Here is a 4,929-nt window from a genome sequence, read left to right as displayed (position 1 = left end):
GTTGGCAGATACTGGAATCTTGATTTGGGAGTGTTTGAACCTAGGAAGGGCTCCTAGTATATTAGGGGCCATCTATTTCATTGCTTCAACCAGTTTGTAAATTCCAAGTATCTGGAAAAAGTTACCCACTTTTTAGTTTGAACATTTAAGTTTAATTTTTTAAAAACTGAAACAATACATATTTTGGACACTATATTCTTCATCTGGATTCACCAATTGTTTACAAACACATTTAAATATACAGCCATCCCCCAGTATACACAGGGAGATTGGTTCCAAGATACACACATACCAAAATCTGCACCATACTCAAGTCCCAAGGTCACCCCTGCAGAACCTGCATATATGAAAATCAGCCTTCTATATACATGGGGTTTGCATCTCACAAATGCAGTATTTTCTATCCTTATTTGGTTGAAAAAATCCACGTGAAAGTGGACCCACACAGTTCAAGCCCGCATTGTTCAAAGGTCAACCGTACTTTATTCGTCTGCCGAAACATTTTTGGGTGAGGTGTTATATCACCACTTCTAAATACTTGAGCATACATCTCCTAAGAATCAGGACATTCTCCTGTGTGACACGGTTTTCACATATCCATTTTTTTTTTAATGAACTGTCTACTTTTTAATGCTGGTATGGGCTACTCTCTTAATTCTTTGTTGAAACTCCTGGGGCTGAGCGTGGTGGCTCACACCAGTAATTCAAGAGGTTGAAGTGAGAGGATGGCTTAAGGCTGGGAGTTTGAGACCAGCCTGGGCAACATAGTGAGACCCTGCCTCTATGAAAAAATAAACACTTGGGTGTCTTCACAGACCTATGATGAGATAAAATACATCTCTCCAGCAGATGTCAAATATAGCAAAACTTGCTCTTAGAGCAGAGTATCATTACCTGGATGTAGAGTGACCAGGGCTTAGTCTTTTTTCTTTTTTCTTTTTTCTTTTTTTTTGTTTTTTTTTTGAGACAGAGTTTCACTCTTGTTGCCCAGGCTGGAGTGCAATGGTGTGATTTCAGCTCACTGCATCCTCTGTCTCCTGGGTTCAAGCGATTCTCCTGCCTCAGCCTCCCAAGTAGCTGGGATTACAGGCATACGCCACCACGACCAGCTATTTTTGTATTTTTAGTAGAGATGGGGTTTCTCCATGTTGGTCAGGCTGGTCTCGAACTCCTGACCTCAGGTGATCTGCCTGCCTCGGCCTCCTAAAGTGCTGAGATTATAGGCTTCAGCCACCACGCCCAGCCAGGGCTTAGTCTTTGATAAATCAAAGATCTCAGCTTTACCACCTAATACTTAGAAACAGTTACGTTTATGTTACAGGCTTTGTTCCCTAAAGTGCTTTTTATCAAACCTTCAGATTTAACCCCTAAAAGAGGTGATGGCTTTGGTGCACTCGGTGACCCACGTCTCCTTTGGTCTCACCTCTTCATTAGCACTGTTTAGCTTTTCCATTTCTGCTGCTGGTCTTAGAACTAGGAAAGCTGAAGGCTCCAGCAGGTGAGCCTGGAGTGTTTCATCAGGATTCTTCCTCACTGCATTCACTGCTCCAGACACTGAAAAATAAAGGCCTGACTAGTCCATGCTTGCTGAGACAGAAGCACCTGCTGTCACTTAAGGCCTGTGTGCTGCTATCAAACCCACCTCATGGAGGGGGACAGTTGTGGGGGCATTTTTCTAAGCATTTCCCAAGAGTGAAGAAGAGGGATTGAAAATAACAGTGACTTAAAACTTGGAATTTCTCCCTGAGGGACCCAAACTTCCCTGGCCTGCCCTGAGGGTGGCCTGACCGAGGGTGTGATTGGAAATCTTACCCTGATGATTGCCCCCAAGCCACAGGCAAACAGGATCCCCACAAAATAAAAACATTAGGCTTGTAGCAAAGTGAATGGCTGTACTCTGACTAGTTCTTCACTGGAGGTAGAAGCAGCCCTGTAATTTTTGTTGTCTTCCACTGGGGAACAGATGGAATCTAGGAGACATTGAGGGCAGGGGCTCCACTCAGGCCCGCCACCCTTGCTCTCAGCTCTTCAGTAATTAATCTGTGGTGCTTTCTCATTCCCATGGCAACAGGTCCTAGTGTTACACAGACCACAAACACACGCAGGTCTGTCCCCACGTTTTTTTGTCCATCAAGCTTTGCCTCCTAGCAACTTGGCTCTCTTCCCTCATTGTTTGTTCTTGATCCAGCAGGCCTCTCCCTAGGGGAGGGGCTTCCCCTGCAACTGCTCTTGTGTGACCTTGAACAGGAACCTCCCTCTTTCTTGGCCTCCCTGCCTCATCTGCAAATTACTGAGATAGGACTTGTGGATCTTGAAGGTCTCCACTCCCATGTTATCAATCATTCTAAGTCACTTTTCCTCTAAACACATGCTCAAGTCCCAAGATACGGAACTTAACTCTAGTTCCCTGGTTCCAGTTTATAGAATTTTTTTAAGTGACCAATGCTCAGAATGCTTCTTTCTTTCTATAAAGCTATATATTTATATATATATATATATATATATATATATATATTTTTTTTTTTTTTTTTTTTTTTTTTTTTTTGAGACGGAGTCTCACTGTGTCACCCAGGGTGAGAGTACAGTCGCGGGATCTCGGCTCACTGCAACCTCCACTTCCCAGGTTCAAGCGATTCTCATGCCTCAGCCTCCCGAGTAGCTGGGATTACAGGTATGCACCACCATGCCCAACTAATTTTGTATTTTTAGTAGAGACAGGGTTTCTCCATGTTGGCCAGGCTGGTCTCGAACTCCTGACCTCAGGTGATCCACCCGCCTTGACCTCCCAAACTGCTGGGATTACAGACGTAAGCCACCATGCCCGGCCTCTATAAAGCTTTAGAGTTAAATCATAGAGATCACCTTGTCCATGATCTCGATTTGGCAGTGAGGATACTGAGCCCTAGAGAAGGCTTGCTCAAGGCCACATAGCATGTCAGGAGCAGAGACAGGATGGAACCTGGGTATCTTGACTCCCTACCAAGTTCTCTTTCCATCTGGTACTCTGCCTTTAGTTTGAATAATTGCCAGCATTTTGCAGGACTTTCTGCAGCAAATTTTCCAACCCTGCATCTGTTAGGAACGGAGCCAAACAGCAGTGTGACATTCACACATACCCAACAGCAAAACCACCATGATCTGCCTCCTCCCTGGATCCTAGTAGGTCTGCCCAAGCTGGACACCTCTGAGGGTCCCCATCCTTCATTGCTCTATGAGCAGAAACAAGCACCTGTGCAGGATGCAAGAGGCAGCAGAAAGAGACTAGCATTCACAGCCCAAGCAAGTTACTTAATCTCTCTGAGCCTCAATTTCCTCATCTGTAATCTGAGCATAACATTACCTATTCAGAGTTGTGAGTGCCAGTTAAGAAAAAGTGTCTGGCCAGGCACGGTGGCTCATGCCTGTAATTCCAACACTTTGGGGGGCCAAGATGGGCAGATAACTTTAGCCCAGGAGTTTGAAACCAACCTGGGTAACATGGTGAAACCCCGTCTCTACAAAAAGTACAAAAATTAGCCAGACATAGCGCCATGCACCTGTAGTCCCAGCCACTTGGGAGGCTGAGGTGGAAGGATCAATTGACCAGGAGGTTGAGGCTGTAGTGAACCGTGGTAACACCAGTGCAGTCTAGCCTAAGCGGCAGAACAAGACCCTGTCACACACACACACACACACACACACACACACGAAGGAAGGGGGGAGAGAGAGAGAGAGAGGAAAGGAAAGGAAGAAAGGAAAGCGAAAAAGGAAAGAGGAGAGGAGAGAGGAGGGCAGGGGAGGAGAGAGGAGGGGAGGGAAGGAGAGAGGAGGGCAGGAGAGGGGAAGAGAGAGGAGGGCAGGGGAGGGGAGGGGATGGGATCGGTGGGTGTCTAGCACATAGTTGGTACTCAACAACTCAACAAACGTCCATTTCCCCCACTCAACTCCCATTTCCAGGACTACACCATCAAAGCTCCATTGAGATTCTCATGTTAGGTGATCCTCAGCAAATTTTTTTTTAAAACCAACACTGTCCCTATTTAGCAAATATGTAATTCCTCTCATCTGTCTGGATGCTTCTATCTTCTTTTCCTGAACAATGCACTTGATGTATGTAAGTATAGCATTGCCCAAACTAAACAGAATGCCCATTAAATAGGGATTCCAAAATCAAGGAATTGGCTTTTCCAATTTCCTGATATTTGGGGGCATCTGCCTCTTGGAGGTAGTAATGGGATTGAGATGCTATCTCCCACGCTTCTAAAGACTAGGGAAGCCTATGGCCGAGGCAGGAGAATTGCTTGAGCCCAGGAGTTCGAGACCTGGCAACGTAGGGGGATCCCTTCTCTTCAAAATTAGTCAAGCATGGTGGTGCGCACATGTAGTCTCAGCTACTTGGGAGGCTTAGGTAGGAGGATTGCTTGAGCCTGGGAGGTGGAGGCTGCAGTGAGTTGTGATCACACTCCAGCCTGGGTGACAGAGCAAGACCCTGTCTCAAAAAAACAAAAACAAAAAAAAGTGGAAACCAGGACTCCAACAGCCCCAGCTCTGCAACCCAGCCCTGCCCCTGGGCAGCTGTACAACTTTGGGCAAAGGCACTTAACTTCCAGGAGCCTCGGTGGCATCCAGAAAATGAGAAGAAAACACCTACCTCCCTCCTCTTGCCGCCAGGGCTGGAATAAGGGTGACATGAGGTGATGAGCTGAGGGGTCTGCAGTGGATTTCACTCTCAGTGTGTTTTAGGTATGCCACTCCCCAACCCTGAGCTGGCCCTGGCTCCCCTCCTTTCCTCCAGAAACCCCTTCATAACACAGCCAGGTGCAGGAGTGCCTGTGCCCACAGAGTCCTGGGTGTAGTCGAGGATGGCCGTGGGTAACTGCAAAGCAGAGAGAAGCTTCCTGGTCTTCCAGGCCTCGCCTTGGCCTCCCTTCTGTTGTCTCCCCACTCACA

Source organism: Symphalangus syndactylus, chromosome 3, assembly GCF_028878055.3.
Source record: "Symphalangus syndactylus isolate Jambi chromosome 3, NHGRI_mSymSyn1-v2.1_pri, whole genome shotgun sequence".
Classification (NCBI taxonomy): Eukaryota; Metazoa; Chordata; class Mammalia; order Primates; family Hylobatidae; genus Symphalangus; species Symphalangus syndactylus.
Note: the sequence above shows the minus strand (reverse complement) of the source record.